We start from the raw sequence: 19,232 nt of genomic DNA on the forward strand, positions 1-19,232 counted from the left end.
TGTTAAATTTCTTACCAAAGTTCAGATTTTTGATACAAGACGCTTCGATAAGGCTTTATCTAGGCTTCTCAAATTCATACACATTTCCTAGCTAGCTCACATGTGTGTCTAAACAATTTTAGAACTTACAACAATAAGTCTCAAATGTTTAGCCATTTCTCATAATTTGAACTATGAAGAGGGATGCCGTAATCATAATCGAATTTGAGAATGCAAATATCACAATTGCTGACTCTTTAAAATCTGCTTAGTGAAAGCATTTCCTCACAATCATTTTCATGAATTGGAGAGAAACCTTGTGACACTTAGATTTTATGGTGTATGTGTTCCTATCCATGTGATTTTTTCATAACCATAATCACAAGACAAGGTTAGTGACAAATCCAAACTCATATGGAGTGAACTTGTTCAATCTTAATTTCTTGCCACCTGGCAGCTCAAGGGCCTACCATTGCTTCCAAGTTGTTGAGCAACTCACCCTTATTGATCAATGAAATTTCATTGATCAAGGTGCTTTGACTTATGCAAACAATTGAGACCTCATAGAACTCACATACATAGTCAACTTAACTGGAATGGGCACAAAAACAAGAATATGTCAACACGATAGGTTACAAACCTCGATTCGTGTGCTAGTGATAAACAATGGTTTATTCTTGATTAGTTTCTGAACCTTTTCAAAATCTTTAAGACTCCCACTGACCTCTTGACATATAAGATTCTCTTTGTCAAAAAACATTCCTTGAGAAACAAATATTCAAGAGTTAGTGTAGTTTCTTATCAAGACAAACACTTCACACAATTGGTCTTAATTGGTCTTTGTCTTATCCAAAACATCACAACTTACCAATTTCAAATGCACAACAGTAGTAAACATTTTACTCTAGATTTAATAAGTGTTTTAAACCTTTCTTAATATTATGTCACTCAAGGCTCGATCTTGGAGTGTTACTCTAAGACTCGATTTTGGAACGAAGTATGATTCACCTTTTGATTTAACCATTTCAATAGTTCATGATTCCTCTTCTTAGCCATACAAATGCATTAAGATGTCCTTAGAGGATCAATTGTGATATGGTTTCATAATCACTAAGATAATCATAAAAACACGATACTCAAGTACTTTCCCTTCCTTTCAGATTGTAGAAACTTTTGTCTTTCTGCCTAGCTAATTTGATTTTTCTTATTTTTTCTGCCATACATTGAAACTTTTCCAATGATTCAGAGTTATACTTAATCTTGTAAGCATAACCATATTTACCAAACTTTTAGTGAATCATAACGAATAGTCTTATTGTTCTTTGTGGTGGACCTGACCAGTGCACATCAATGTGTACTAGATCCTTTTAGTCCTTCACTTGAGTCACATCTATATGTGAACAAGGAATTAGTCTTAATTTACCAAAGATGAAAGTTCTCATTCATCATACAATACAAGTTGCATGATTCCAAGTTTCTGTCCAATTGAATCTTGGATGATGAGAATCTTTCCTTATTTGGCAAATTATGACACTACCACAAACGAAAGAATCAAATCCATTTTCAATATTGCTAACAATATATAAACACCATTTTTCACAAATGTCATTGCAAGGAAATATAAACAAGATAAAACAAAGATTTTCTTTATTTATGAATTTTGTGGAATAACTTTTCACTATGTTACTATACATATCTAAGCAATCTATCATAACTCTTAAGCAGCAGCTAAAAAATCTGATCATCGAGCCATGCGATCTATATCCATCTCTTCGCGATTAGACTCAACATGCTATTTCCTTTAAGCTTCATTCTTTCTCTTTGATTCTACAAAACATCAAAATGTAACTTTACATAATATAATAAGAGTCAATAAATGGGAACTTAATAGAGTTAGATAATGAACGTACCTGAAGTGGAACCATACAATTTGATTCTACCATCTCTTAGATCTCTCAGGTAGTCAGGGCAGCTTCGCTTCCAATGTCACTTTTCTTGGCAATAGAAGCAAACAAACTCTTTCGGAATGGTACATGGGACAACCTTAGACTTAGCCTTTCCCTTTCCCTTGGAAAGAGAAATCTTTTTTGGACTTCCAATGTTTCCATTGTCATTTCCCCTGGAAGTTTGGGAAGTAGATCTTCTAACCAAATTTGCTTTACCAGTGCGCCAAATCATTGTTGATTCAACAACAATAAGCTTATAAGTAAGATTGATAAGGGTCGCGTCGTGGTTTGTCATATTGTAGTCTTTAACAAAATGACTATACGACTTGGGAAGTGACTGAAGAACCAAGTCAACAACCAACTTCCTTGGGAACACGACCCACACCATTCCTAGCCTGTCAATATGCAGCTTCATGTCCAAGACGTGAGCACATATAAACTTTCCATCTTCATGTTTGCTTGCCAATAGGGCTTGAGTGATCTTTAACTTTTCAAGTCTTTGAACTTGTGGGTTAGGGAGAATTATTGGAGGAGGTAGAGGAAGTGAAATATGATTTTTGGGAACATCATCTTCATGAGGAAAGCTTATTTTCAAAAGATTCGGGAAGACCATAGTTGTATGAACTAGACATCTACATGGGAGAAATTCAAGTTTAGTTGATTTAAGTCCTTAATATAACACCCAAATTAAATATTAAGGCTAGGACCCAACACAATAATTTACAATTCGGAAGAGGGATGTCGTAATCCAAATGTAAAATATTTGAAGGTAGGTAAATGACGATTTACCAATTTTCACCATGAAAAACGAAAATGAGCATTAGGTTTTAAATGAATTGAAATTCCTAGATCTTTTGAGATTCATTGAACTTTTCAATGGCATGTTTAATCTCGATTATGACGTCTCAAGTTTGTGACTGAGATATCGAGGATCACAAACAAGGTGTTAATAACCATGCAATTAGCTTGGTACACTTAATGTTACAAATCATCCAATCAATGTGCCGATTAACCACACACGCTCCATTGATCCATGATTAACATCAAGCTACCATTTACTACACATTGTCAGTACCAAATTAGTGTGTCGGTTAACCACACACGCTCCACTAACGACTTAACAAGGTGCAAAGTACAATTTCATGGGTTAGCATAAAATTCACATTTTTCCTAAGTAACTAATATTGGGAATTTATAAGTATTTAGTTACATAGTTTTTCATTATAATTTTAATGAGGATTTAAATGTCCTGTCAAACCCGTTCGGCTAACGACCCTCCACTGGTCAAGGGTACGGTGGGTAAGAGTGTATACTCAATGACGACCATTTTATAGGTCGCTTCCTTAAACAACCCTTATAGACCAACTTCGTGAATGAGGCTTACTAACGGTAAGACTGACTCTTAACGTATACATATATAATATATTTGACTTTTATTTTATATAGTATAAGGTTGTATTTTAAACATTTAAAATATTAGGTGGTATAATATATTAATTAAACTAGACTTTTAATTTAATTAAACTCAAACCATATAATTATGGACTTATTAATACTCTTTTAATTAACTCTTAACAAAGCCATAATTAAAATTTTTAATTCTAAACTTAAGTTATGAAGTCATAAGGTTTACTATTTAATATTTGACAATTAAAACCCTTTTTTTAATCAAATTTTAAATTCCAAAACTTGAGGGCAAGTTTTGAAACTCTTCAAAAACCTTTAAGTTTTATAACTTAAAATTTATATTACATAAATGAGACTTTCCAAGTTTCATAACTTGAGGACAAGTTATGAAACTCTTCAAGACCTTTGGACTTCAAAATTTAATGGCTAGACTTGTAACCATTCATGACTCTTGAATTCCATAACTTAAAGAAGTTAACTTGTTTTATGAGTGAGACCTTTCATATCCATAACTTATGGAGGTTTCATAAACTCTTTAGATCAAACTTTTAAACTAATAAAATAATCAAGTAATTTTATCTTTAATAATTTGACCTAATTCAACTCGTATATCAAAATGATCCAAATTTTATAAATAATTAGTTTTTCACAAAATCAAGTAATTATCTTAAAATTTGACAATCATCATGTTATTGGATGGGGATAAACACTATCATATCAGTAAAATCATATTTTATGAACCAAAATAGTTTGTGGTAATGATCCAAATCCAAAACAGGCCAAAAACTCGAAAAATCTGCCAACAGGCTACCCAACTCGTTGAGTCTGATAATGGACTCGTCAAGTTCATGAACTTATGAGCCAAATCGATGAGTTCTTTCATGGAATCGTCGTGTCCAACAGTCAGACAATAGTTTTCTTATTTTTTCAACTTTGAAAATAAAACATTTGCGTCAATATAATAGAAAACTACCCATGGATCTGATACCACTATTGGATTTTATGTACTTTAACATTCTTATGGTACACATACAACCCTAATGCTTTGGATCTAAGCTTTATCTAATTATACATACAATATTGGTTTCCAAAGCATGAAACCTAACTAGCATGCAATTTTACATAAACAACATAATAAAACTAGTTAGAAGATTACCTCTTTGTTGTAACTTGTAGAACTTGGCCTTTCAAGAGCTTAGCACCTCAAGTGTTGTGCCTCAAACAAGTCACAAACACCAAATAAATAACTAGATAGATATGAGAGAGGCTAAGGAGACTAAAAACCGATTTCTCTTCTTGGAATGCAAGTAGTCATCGATTTTAAGGCTTAACACAACACATACACACACACACACACATATATATATATATATATATATATATATATATATATATATATATATATATATATATATATGTAGAATATCAAGGGTCATGTGTAAACCTAATCCATACACATTAGCCCATGATCCATCCATTTGATTTGGATAAATACTTCATGGATTAACCCATAAGCTTATCACAAATCAAACCATGGATCATTATCCCAACTCATATGTATCAATTTAATTAGTCTCTTTTGATCACTAAATTAATTCTTAATTAATTCTTGATCAATAATAATTAAATTATATGATTTCTCAATTAATATATTATACGTATAATATATTAATAAATCATAAATAACCTCTTACTCAAATATCCATCTATCAAATTGTTTTGGTGAAGGCAACCCGAAATGGACCATGCTACTATCGGGTCAAGTACATACCAATTATAGTTATGGGCTTAGACACATAGTCCAACATATACAATTTCACATCTTTCACGAGATTGTCTCTCAAGACATAAACCCATTCATTGAAGTTGTATATATTGAATATTATTGTTTCCTCAAGTCATTAAAAAGAGTAAATTATGTGAATGGTACCTGTGGTTTGGGGTAATTTGCTTGCTTAGTCCACAAGTTTATTTTTTTTAACTCGGATCATCCCTAAAGTTTTTTATTGCTTCGTGTTTGGTCCCTAATCAATGTGAAAAGACAAATATGCACTTATTGATTTGATTTTTTTGTATTCATTATTTTATTTAAAAAAAGTTAATTAAAGATGGACCATTTATTATCCTTCCCCTGTTTCCTAATGCTTTATACCTAACAATCAGAAAAAATCAAATTATCTCATCTTCTCGTCGGAAGAAGCTATAACGCCACTGCTCTCTCACCGGTCATCATTGGCCACCGCAGTCTGTCAAGACACCACATAAGATAGAAGCACAGCGGTCAACCTTCGCTTTCTTGCCTTTACCGTCGATTCCTCTTTTGTATCATTTTCTTACTGGAAGTATCCATAGCACTACCACTTTTTTATTGGTCTTCACTGGGCAACCAAACTCCATTAAAACACCATCGACTTCCCCATCTTCAACCCTTGACCGTAAAATGTTATTCCTATCACTAGATCCACCCTCCACCCAACCATCTCTTTCTATCTCCTATAGAAATTGATGAAAAGAAACAAATATATGTAATTCTCTACGAACCAGATCTGATGATGGTCGATGATAATTCTTACTACTTAGTGGATGAAATCATGGAATACCATTAAGGCTCAGTATGGCATTGCTTCTAAGGTTGGGAAGAAAAATAAATGACATGTTTTATCACCAGATCTGATAGATGGCATGTTTATTTAAAATTTGATCAAACTGGATGAGATATTTGTTTCTTTTGAACTATTTTTGTGTAGAGAAAATAAATATGGTATTGATGGTATGAGGAATTTTTGTTCTTTAAAATCCTATCAAATGAAATGGAATGCACATATGTTATGTTTTTGTGCAGAGAAAAGAGGGCTTTGATCACACCATTAACAACCTTGGGTTCATAAAAAAAAACTTCGGTGATGGAGGTCGATGGTCTTGTCGGAGAAGATGAAATGGGGTGGGGAGGTGGAGGGTTGGGGTGGTGGGCACCACGTGAATTAATCTTCAATGAATTGGTGAAATCATGTTTTGATTAAATGAGTGTTGAACATATGGGTTTTTTTTTCCGACAAAGAAGGTGACACCCCTACTGGATAAGACGATAGTGGTGCTTGGACCTATGAATTGGGGTTGGGTATACAAAAATTAATAAATCAAAAAACAATTATCAATAATTATTTATAAAGAATTAGAAAATCAATAGATAGGGGTAGAATAGTCATTTCAAGTCTACGAAGGACCAAGCATGAAACAAAAGTAAACTATAAGAATGGTCCAAGTTAAAACAAAAATTATGGACTAAACACACAATTTACCCTAAACCACAAGCACCATTCACATAATTTACTATTAAAAAATGATAGTTAGTGGTTATGAAAGTAGATTATATATATCTACAAAATTTTAACAAAATTCATTTAGCATTTTCAATATTTAATCTTTAATAATTAATACCCTTTTAGTTTCCAAAAATATTAGCTATCAACGTTTAGGATCTAAGTTGCAAAACAAATAAATGGTTAGGTGACTTTTATCCCATTCATTTGAATCCAACCCATTAGATATCAATTATATTCTACTATATAATTCATAGTTTTATGGGATCGCTAATAACAAAGTTTAAGAGATGTGCGAGTGTTATTCAAAATGGATTGCATAGATTTGAGGTTTATAAATGGTCTTTTTATGTTTTATAATTTTAGTTTTAAAAACATATGCTATCGGGGTTATTACATGCTTTAATAAGCAATGGTATCAATTTTCAAAAGAAAATCACTTTTAGAGGTTCTATATAAAAAACTAGTTTTTATATAATTTGACGCGGTTCAATTTTAAATTTAATAACCGGTATCAAGTTTGTGTTTGAGCGCTTTAGAACATTTTATATCTTTAATAAAACTTCATTTGATTGCTTATATATTTGGAGTTTGTATAAGTTACAAAAATCACCATTTTAAAACTTATAATTGAGTATTTCAAAATTTGTCGTTGTTGACGTTTTTATAAAACCATTTATTTTAAAACAATAACTTGTTACATCTTATATCAATATTATAAATTTTGAAAACCAAACTCAATGTGACGTTTATTTTTTTCAAAATTATTTTAGCATGTGCAAAACTCATTTATCAACCACACATAATAATTGCATAAAATAAACAACATATGTGCATAAACCAAACTATCTAATGACATTTTTGTGAGCCAACTAAAATGTCAAATTCATTCCTAAAGAGAAATTTAAAGGGACCAAAAAATCTTCTAGCAATGTTGTTGTTAAAGCTCCCACTTAAGAAAACACTCATTGCTTGCATAAATTGAAAACCTTCTTGAAAGGTAAATAATTCAGCAACATGCAACATTTTTCAGAAAATGTTGCATTAGGCCCAACAGCTCCAAGGGAAACTACCAACAACAATACCTTTAAAGGTTGCCTTTGCCCTAACACTTCAAAGTTGCGAAAGTTACCTTTTGGTCTTCAAAAATGGCTTCATTTTCATTTGTTATTACATTTTTGTACAAATAAATTATTTCTAAAAACTAATATATTACCTACAAAAATAAACAAACAAAACTAATATTTTTAATTATTACATACCATATGAATAAATAAATATTACAACCATTTTTAACAAATCAACAAACCAAACAACATAAGGTTCATTGGCTAGTTTATGCACATCATACATATAAACATATATATATATATATATATATATATATATATATATATATATATATATATATATATATATATATATATATATATATATATATATATATATATATATAACAACTTTTGTTTTTCTAAGACAACATTTAAATGAAAAAATATGCATGAAAGCTTTTGTCACAAAAATAAGAATTATAAAGTTGTCATACAAAATATGTAAAAACTTCATTTCAAAGAAAAACAAGTTATCCATATATTCCAAAAACCAAGATTTTCAAAAATCATAAAATCTAACCAAACTTGCAAGGACGAATCTGATACAAATTATTGGGATTTTATTCAAAAAAATAGTTTAAAATACAAGAAATTTTAGCAAAGGAAGAGTTTAAAATAAACATGAAGTTAGAAGAAGAGCATAACAACTTTTTTAGTCTTTGAACCCTCAAGGGGAGGCTAGGAAGTTGATGAAAAATTAATGAACCTTTGAGACACCAACAATAATCCAACTCGATTTAAGATGCTAGTATTGTAAAACTCTTAAGATCTTAAGTTTTAAGTTCAAATCCAATGTATGATTTTAAAGAGAATATTTATAGGTAACTAAAACTCCAAACTTTTTCATGAAAGAGATGAGAGAAAAGGAAGAGATAAAGCCACATTGTTTCTCATCAAGAATTACCAAAAATGAAAGCCTTTTGCATGGTATAAAATCTAAGGTATTAACCTTAAGGTCTTTAACACTTTAAGACCTACCATTCCAAAATGTCCCATACTCCATCAACCAGTCCATGCATGCTTTCTTTACTGTGAGTTCTTTTTATTAAATAAATTAAAAAGCCATACCATTTGTCTCTATGAGAACCTATGGTTCTAAGAGTAAAAAAGAAAGCAACATTTATAAATTTTATAAACTTCTTTTATAAAATCTAAACCTTAACCTTTAGGTAAAAGAAAAAATTCCTCATGGTCCAAAATGTTGTACATGACTTAATAAATCATATCGTATGATATATTATGTTACTTACTAATGAAAAATTATTATTTCCAAGAAATATATATTTTCCAATTAATTATAAGAGTTTATTGAATATTTATTAAAATTAATTTCTAATAAATAGTTAATTCTATCAAATTGTTATTAGTCTGACCCATTAATATCATATGTTAATTAACATTATCATTTTAATACGATTTTTGAGCATACAAGATCTTTCAACAACAAACTTTAGAAACAAGGTCGTTCCATTTTATTTCATTCTCCAGGAGAAAGGACTTTAGGTAAAAGAAAGCAACATTTATAAATTTTATAAACTTATTTTATAAAGTATAAACCTTAAACCTTTAGGTAAAAGAAAAAAAATTCCTTATCGTCCAAAATGTTGTACATGACTTAATAAATCATACCATATGATACATTATGTTACTTGCTAATGAAAAATTATTATTTCCAATAAATATATAATTTCCAATTTATTATAAGAGTTTATTGAATATTTATTAAAATCAATTTCTAATAAATAATCAATTATATCAAATTGGTGTTAGTGTGACCAATTAGTATCATATGTTAATTAACAATATTATTTTAATATATTTTTGAGCATACGAGATCTTTCAACAACAAACTTTAGAAACAAGGTTGTTCATTTTATTTCATTCTCTAGGAGAATGAACTTTATAATCCCCGTGTATTTGTGTGGTACAATATTTACACATTTAAAAACATATGTATTATATATGAGAAACTAAATATTCTCCTATATTTTCTTTCTATTTATTTTTCTAACCATGTGAAATGATGACACGTGTCACAATTTGATAAAATTAATAAAATTTAAGACATTTTTCATTATTTTATATGAATACGAGAATAAATAGGTACAAAAGTTGAAGAATATTTAATTTCTCATTTTATATATATATATATATATATATATATATATATATATATATATATATATATATAGAGAGAGAGAGAGAGAGAGAGAGAGAGATAGGTTCAAATGTTTTTAGGAAATATTGTGTGCCTAAATGCTCCAATAAGAATTTAGGAAAAAAGAAATCATTAATTAAATAATAAAGGGTAACTTAGTCATTTTATCTTTATAAACCAAAAATAAATGTTGTATATTTGGAAAATCATTAAATGAGTATCAAAGATCCTTTTTAAATCGTTGTTCATCTCACTAACCCTAATCTGTGCTCTTTTCTTTTTTCAATCGGCAGGCACATGAGAGACCCGATTTCTTCTTCCCCCCTCTTCATCAGATCGAGAAGGCATCAAGCGATTTTCACCTTCGTTTTTTCGGCGACATTTGTTCCTCCATTGGCGGATTAGATCGTGGTTGGTCTTAATCTGTTCGTCTCTTCTTCCTTATTCCGTGGATACTGTTGGTGTTTTTCTCATGGAGGGGGTTCCTTCTGATTTGGAACCTGATGTTATTATGAAAAGAAAGGGGAAAAATGTGAACCCGAGAAACAAGCTGAAAATCGATTCTGGTGAGGCTTCCAAGTTACCGTCTGATCCTCTGAAAGCTAAATCAGTCACTCCTATTGTCAATAAGTTTGAATCAGAAGTGAAATCTCTTGTGATAAAAGGATCGAGTGATGTGAGTAAACAGAAGCTATTGATCGATAAAGAATTGTGTTTTTTTATAGTGATATGAATCTTTTTTATACTATTAATTTTAATTTTTTTTGGTTTGTAGTGACTATTCAGTAAGTTTTGTTTTACAATTTAAAAAATTAGGTTGGTTCAATTACTAGATTTGGTTGCAAAAAATGGCACTTTGAACTAGATGCTAATATTTTTTTTTTCACATGGAAAAATCTAAATTATTATGTTTTAAGGAAGAAAATGGAGTGTGGGTTAAAGCACTTATACTTAAAAAACGATCTTGATTAGGTGGTTACATGATATACTAATTACTAATATCTAAAAGAAGTCTTAACACTCTCTTAATACAGTTGGTTCGATGTACCAAATACCATCCGATAATGCAAACTAAATAACTTTGTTTTAAAGTTTTCACACAAACATCAGTTTGCGGGATCTCGATCCATTTCACCAAATTTCTCAAGTTTAGATGATTTATTTAATTTTATTGGAATGTGCACCTCCCCCCTTCCCCCGCTACGGTGAGGGGGGATCTAATTTTAAAAATGTCAAACTTTAATTGGTTTATATATATATATATATATATATATATATATATATATATATGCTTAGGTTATTTTGTTTTAATAACTATTGTGTGTCAGAATGCACAAATCTGGACCAACATATGGAATTCATCAATGGACATGATTTGAGAGTGTATGATATTACAATGGGATAACATCTACCATATAATCACACAAATTTTAGCAAAAAACTATTTTGGACAATTAACTACAATTATAAAAGGAAATTTTCGGATATTTATGGATAATTAATTCTCCTAATTTTAAAAATATGATTTTTTTTAATTAATTCAATTTTAATTCTAACATAATTTGTAAAAATAACCGATTTATTCTGTTAGAATATTTTTTTAGTTAGAATGATGCTCTTTCAGAATTTTATTCTATTAGAATATTATTGAATAATAACAAAGTTCTGGAATCCAAGGTTGAAAAATAACTACATTCTAACATATTCTGTCAGGATAACATAATGTCAATCATAAACTACTAAATACATTCTGAAAAGAATACACAAAATAGATTCTTGAACTAATAATATACCAAATAATTAATTGTGATTCTTTGAATAATAACAACATTATGAAAAAATAACAAGTGTAATTCTTAAAAAATAACAACATTCTTAAACATTGAGTGTGATCATTTTTTAATTCATTCTTCAAACCTTTTCCATCAGTTCTTCAAGCCATTTCTATCACAAATTCTGTTAGAATGCAACAGTAAAATTCTGTTAGGATACATTATCAACATATAATTATTAAAATTTTATCAAAATGAAACAGTAAAAGAATTTATTATCAACATATAAATAATTAACCAAAACCATAATCTGAAGACATGAATAAAAAAAATTAACAGATTTTTATCCTCTCAATTTATTAACAATCAAATGAATAAAAAAATTATCAGATTTGATACTTCCATGGTCCTGCAAAACAATTTATAATAAAAGTGAAACAAAGTTGATTCAAGAGTTTTGTTAAACACCTTACTTACAACAAAAACCTTTATGAAGAAACCATTTATATTTGTGAAAAAAATAGTTGAACTTATATAAAAAGATTGGATAGAAAATCCAGAAACCTGATTTAAGCATTTTATTGAGCTGTTGGTATGCAGCATGAAACTTTCTTTAAATTCTCAATAATGACAACTTATCCCTTGGCCAATCTTGAAACCTGTGAAAAACATGAAAAACAAAAATCTTGTCTCTTAAGATTTTTAACAAACAATTGGTATGCACTAAATAAATAATTGGTTGCTCAATGTCCTTTTCAAATTCAAACACAGGGGAGCTCAAACCTTCTATCACTCCATCCTCCTTCTTAATTGGATTGTGAATGACATGATTAACCATTGGAGAACCAGCAATATTAGCCATAACCACTTTAGAAGAAATCTTCGATCCCATCACAGCACCCTTAGAACCATTCGACAATCCCAAGCCCTTATTCTCAATAGAAATTGCATCACATCCAACATCCAAAAAGGAATCCACCAAATTCACTCCAGACCTAGGGCCTTCAGATTTACTCACATCACTCGATCCTTTTATCACAGGAGATTTCACTTCTGATTCAAACATATTGACAAGAAGAGTGACTGATTTAGCTTTCAGAGGATCAGATGGTAACTTAGAAGCTTCTCTAGAATCGATTTTCTGCTTGTTTCTCGGGTTCGCATTTTTCCCCTTTCTTTTCATAATAACATCAGGTTCCAAATCAGGAGGAACCCCCTCCATGAGAACAACACTAACATTATCCACAGAATAAGGAAGAAGAGACGAACAGATTAAGACCAGCCACGAGCTAATCCGCCACCAGAGGAACACACGGCGCCGGAAAAACGAAGGTGAAAATCGCTTGATGCCTTCTCGATCTGATGAAGAGGGAGGAAGAAGAAATCGGGTCTCTCATGTGCATGCCGATCGAAAAAAGAAAAGAGCAGGGATTAGGGTTAGTGAGATAAACAACGATTTAAAAAGGATTTGTGATACTCATTTAATGATTTTCCAAATATACAACATTTATTTTTGGTTTATAAAGGTAAAATGACTAAGTTACCCTTTGTTATTTAATTAATGATTTCTTTTTTCCAAAATCTTATTGGAGCATTTAGGCACACAATATATATATATATATATATATATATATATATATATATATAGAGAGAGAGAGAGAGGGAGGGAGAGAGAGAGAGAGAGAGATAAGATCAAATGAGAACCCCTAAAAGTTAAAAACCGTAGGAACCACTTCTTTTTAGTTTATTTTGGTCTATTCTAATATTTTAATTTTTTTTTGTTATGTTTTTATAAATAACCAAAAATCAATAAGGGCATAATAGTCATTTTTAACTTTAACATAAAATATCTTACATCTAACAACATTCAAACACTTTCAAACTTGTTTTGCAAGAAAACTCTCCCAAACCCTCTCAAACTCTCCCAACAATACAAAACCCAACAACAATTCAGCCACCTGCCACCTATTGTCTCCGTCATCTACCGCCTTTTGTCGCCGGAATGTCGAGTAGCCAAGGTTTTCATTTCTAATCCACCGTCCACCGCCACTGATCTCAGATCTAGAGTGAAAAGTTCCATCCCTGAAGGCCATCGACAAAAGCACTAGTCCGTGGGATCTATTCAGATCAGATCTGGTCGGATCTTCACTGGAAACCTTCAGATTTTTCGTCAATGACTACCGCCACTACATCCTTCGCCATTCTCCAACTCCACTCTGCCAGATCTACAACCGCATCCAACTCGTTTTCTATCTGATCTCTAGAGAACCACCAGATCTGCATCAGATGTTACTAGATTTGATGTTTTTTTTCCTTTTCATATTAGATCTGACCAACCACCACTAATGAACCATCCTTTCTTTCTCATACGATCGGCGCACTAGATCTCGAGATTGATAAAGTTCCGAAAGCCAGATCTACTACCTAACACCATATATGCATAAGATCTTATGTGTACGATGCATTTCATGTATGGATCTTGTGTATCTAGTGCATTTCATGTTGGCTTGCATCATATACGATTTTTGAAGATAAATCTTCGATCAAAATCAGGTATATCGATTTTTATAGATAAATCCTCTTTATGTTTTGTTTTCTACTTACATCTATTGTAGATCTCTATGGTATAATTTTTTTTTTGTTTTTTGTTTTTCTTTCTGTTAAAATGTGAATTTGATGTTTTAATCGCTCATTTGTCATATAATTTTGTTAATCTTAGTTTTAATTGTTATTAAGTTATGAATGTATAATTTTTCTTGAATTAAACTTTGAATTTATTATACTAGTGTGTGGATTTTCTATATTAAATTGTGTATTAATTGTAATAAGAGTTTTAAGTTGATAATATGGATGTGAATACTACTTTTTGTGTATTAAAATGAATTTAGTGTACTAAGTTGTAACTATTCACAAAATATTCTTTGGCTTTTTTAAGTGAAACTGAAATTTATATTTAATTTGATCCTGTAATGTTATATTTAAATTAACAATTCAAGTATTTTTTTTCCAAACTGTTCAAAAGTTGTAGCTTTAAACTGATAATGGTTTACATACAACGACATATTAAATCTAATAATTAAGTAGATTATGTTAAAAGTTAAAGATAATGTTATAAGTAGAAATAAATATATTATTTGAATATTGAAATTTAGTTTCTTTATGATTACACTTTAGGTTTGATATGTATTTAACCTTATTAACCAACTTATAATTGTTATTAGAAAGACACTACAACTTATCCCTTTTAACTATTTACAAAATATTCTTTGGGTTGTTTAAGTTGAACTAAAATTTATATTTAAGTTGACCCTATAATCTTATATTTAATTTAACAATTTAAGTATTTTATACAAATTGTTCAAAAGTTGTAGCTTTAAAATGATAATGATTTACATACAACAACATATTAAAACTAATAATTAAGTATAATATGTTAAAATTTAAAAAATAACTTTATAAGTAGACGTAAAGATATTCTTTTAACCTTGGTATATAGTTTATATATGATTACACTTTAGATTTGATATTTATTTAACCTTATTAACCAACTTATAATCATTATTAGATATAAAATTGAAAAGTCATGGGAGTTTCAAATGAATGTGGTGAAAGGATATATGTTTACTTTATAAGTATACTAGGTGAATGCTCGCACGTTGCACATAAACACCTATATAGCTGAAATCTTTAAAAATGTATGTTTTCTTAAATATAACAATAACATTGTTAAATTTTGTGACAACCGTCAAATTCTGGTCAAGTCAAAGTCAAAAAATGTCAACAAGTCAAACCGGTCAACTCAACTAACCCTTGTATACTAGGGTTTACGTTATGAAATTTCTGGACAACTCGCTATTCTAATGAGAAATCATCAATTGAAAAGTTCGTATATCTAGATTTCTTTAACCTAAAACTGTGGTAAGTAATGAACCAAAGCGATAAAACACTATTGCATACTCATCGGGAGTGTGTAAGATCCTTAAACATGGCTTAACGGGGTTTACGGACCTTACGTTGCGAAGCCGGACACTCAAAGAGGTCACAAAAGAAGCCTCTCCCAATCTCTTTCACTCTATCTCTCTCTATTAAAAATCTCTCCCAAATCTCTCTCAAAAGTTCCTATAACTTTTTGAAATCATTCGGTTCATCTCGACCCTTAACCGGGTCAAAAATCACTTAAAACGGGGTAAAATTGGTAAAACAGCCTAAAGGAACCGAAACCACCCCTTGGGGAGCGAACCCTCTTAGGGCCGAAGGTCCCCTATAGGGACCGAACCCTGCTGAACCGAAGTGACCAGGATCGAAGCCGAAGCTCCTTGCGAGCCGAACCCGAAAAACCATTGAACCGAACCCGAACTCTCCCCTTAATACCGAACCCTTCGCCTTCGCCCCTCTGACCCTCGCACCTTCGGTCCCCCATGTGAGAAGCCTCGCAGATTCAGCCTTTTTGCCCGGTTTTCGACTAGTTTTGCATTTTAAGTCTGTTTTTAATTATTTTAACACGGGATTTTCACCTAAAATCATATTTTAACATATAAAACCCTTATTTTACAATTAATCACGTTTTTGGGGTATAATCCTTATCCAAGAAGAGTGGGTGGGATATTATTGGTGGAGTGTTGACTTTGCTTTAGTGTATGACACAAACAACCACCCCATGCCCACTCCATGACCAACTCTTGTACTTCCACCATACCTAGTCATTCCATATTACGTTTCCCACCATTTTCCAGCCACACACTTGGTCAAGGGCTAGAAAACCCTCCTCTCTCCTCACATTTATCTCATTTCTATCATTTTTTCTCCAAAAGACAAACACCTTTCTCTCTCAATTCTCTCTCTAAATTTCAAGATTTAAGGCTATCCACCAAGATTTTCTTCTACTTTTGGTAAGTATTAACATCCTCCATATGATTATTTCACTTCTTTCTACTCAAATCATGGATATCTTACACAAACATCATCACATTCATGTTAGATCTTCGAATCTTCAAAGCATCTTCTAAGTGTTCTTGAGTTGAACACCTCTTTCCTTCAACATCCATCCACTAAGAACACACAAGGTGAGTTCATACCCCTATCTTTTCACATTTTTATTAACTTTTAAGGGGGGGGGGGGAATACAAGTTAAAACACCGAGAACACAACTAAACTCATCCAACCGCTTTCATCAGAAAAGTTTAATTCCATTCACAGACTGTTTTGGTCAACTTAAACATTTTAGTTTTCAAAACTATATTAGGTTCAAATATTTTAGGTTTATACCTTTAAAATGACTACTTGCACATCTCCACACGATTATTCTACAATTTATGGCGATTTTTACAAAACAGCCTATCATTTCAAAAACCACTTCGGACCAGTCTGTGAAGTTCGACATTTTTACACAAGTTAAAGGTTACTAAAAATCATGATAAAAATTATGAATAAAATAGACACATTTTCTAGGCTCTCAAAATTTACGGATTCTGATTTCGACTTCAAATGATTTTTCTATGAACAGGAACAACAAGGTTAAAACTAGAAAAATGGTTTACAATTTCATTTGCACCTTGTAGCTTGTTGAGCAAGGTGTGTGTTATTATATATATATATATATATATATATATATATACTTGTATATATATATATATATATATATATAGTTGATATTACATATTAGTTACCCTAGTCTAAAGGTACAAATCATATACAAGGGGTTACTACCTTTACAAATAATATTATACACCACAAACAAATATGCTAAACTATAATAGGTATAGTTAGGTTGCATATGCATTACAAACGTTATGATAGACTATAATAGGTATAGTTTATGTTACAATTACATTTCAAACTCATTACGAAAGGTTTTCATTTCATATAAAAGAGGTACAATACAAAGTACCGGGTCTATAACAGGGGGTACAAATACAAAGTACCGGGTTTTCATATAGAAGGGGTACAAATACAAAGTACCGAGTCTATACAGAGGGGTACATATACAAAGTATCGGGTCTATACAAGGGGGTACAAATACAAAGTACCAGGTTTTCATATAGAAGGGGTATAGATACAAAGTATTGGGTCTATACAAAGGTGTACAAATACAAAGTACCGGGTTTTCATATATAAGGGGTACAAATACAAAGTACCGGGTCTATACAAAGGGGTACAAATACAAAGTACCGAGTTTTCATAAACTAAAGGGGTACATTACAAAGTACCGGGTTTACACAAAATGGTTTTATGATATTAGAACTACAATCCATCTAGAATTTGTTAGTTTCCGGTTATAATTGCTAAGTGTATATGTCAGAGTTATATAAGAATTTAGTTGCGATCGACTTAGAATTGGTGGGCCCGCCTTACTTCCTGTTCCTTGTTTGGTTGTGGACCTAGGGCAGACCCATTATATTCAACGGTTTATCTAACTTAAATTTTATATAACTCATATACAGTGGGTGATTATAGAGGAAATCTATGGGTCTTTCTAGGGTACATTATTGCATAACATAGGAGCTTTCCTTACACATTTAATAAAGAAAATATTGAATTTTCTAGAATCATACTCATTCGTTTTTTCAAGGAAAATGACATCTTTATCAAATAAAACTCTTATGAACTCACCAACTTAATTGTTGACACTTTTTCAAAACTACTTGTATTCTCAGGGAATCAGTAAAACAGGGAATCAACAGCTTTTGAGGATGGAACGCTAAGGCATTAAACATTTTATTTTTGTCAACATAATGTAATTGATTTAGAAACATGTAACCTCATACTATGGTGTAACTTTTTCAATTATATTTATGTTGGTTGTTTTTACTTTGACAACTATTATATCGTTGTTGTGATATTATACATGAAGTCCTCCACCCCCGGACGTTTCCGCCATCCTTGGTTTGGGGGTGTGACAAATTTGATATAATAATTTGTATACTAAGTTGATATAGTATATTGATTATTTTGAATTATATGATAAATTGATAATATATACATCTATTATAACTACATAATCTCAATTGTTTGAATGACTTTACCTGCGAGTTACACATGAATAAAATTAAATATAATATATGGTTTAATATTATTTATAGTTTTTGTTATTGTTAATTAATTTTTAAAATTTATTTGCTTAATGATTTAATTTCTATCATTATAATTATTTAAAACATCAAACATTGTTTTTTGATTTTAAAGGTAACAATATAATCATTTATATAGAGTTATTTTTAACTATTGTTATTGTAAGTTATTTTAAGCTACTTATTTGAAACTTTTAACAATTATAAAAATATTTTTAGGAAATATTTTAGTTAAATTGAGATTACAATTTAGTTTTTGCATTTAGCACTATAATTTATCACTTTTAACTATTCACAAAATATTTATTGGGTTTTTTAAGTGGAACTGAAATTTATATTTAAGTTGACACTATAATGTTATATTTAAATTAACAATTTAAGTATTTTGTTCAAACTGTTCAAAAGTTGTAGCTTTAAACTGATAATGATTTACATACAACAACATATTAAATCTAAAAAATTAAGTATAAT

The sequence above is a fragment of the Lactuca sativa genome, chromosome 8 (assembly GCF_002870075.4).
Source record: "Lactuca sativa cultivar Salinas chromosome 8, Lsat_Salinas_v11, whole genome shotgun sequence".
NCBI lineage: Eukaryota > Viridiplantae > Streptophyta > Magnoliopsida > Asterales > Asteraceae > Lactuca > Lactuca sativa.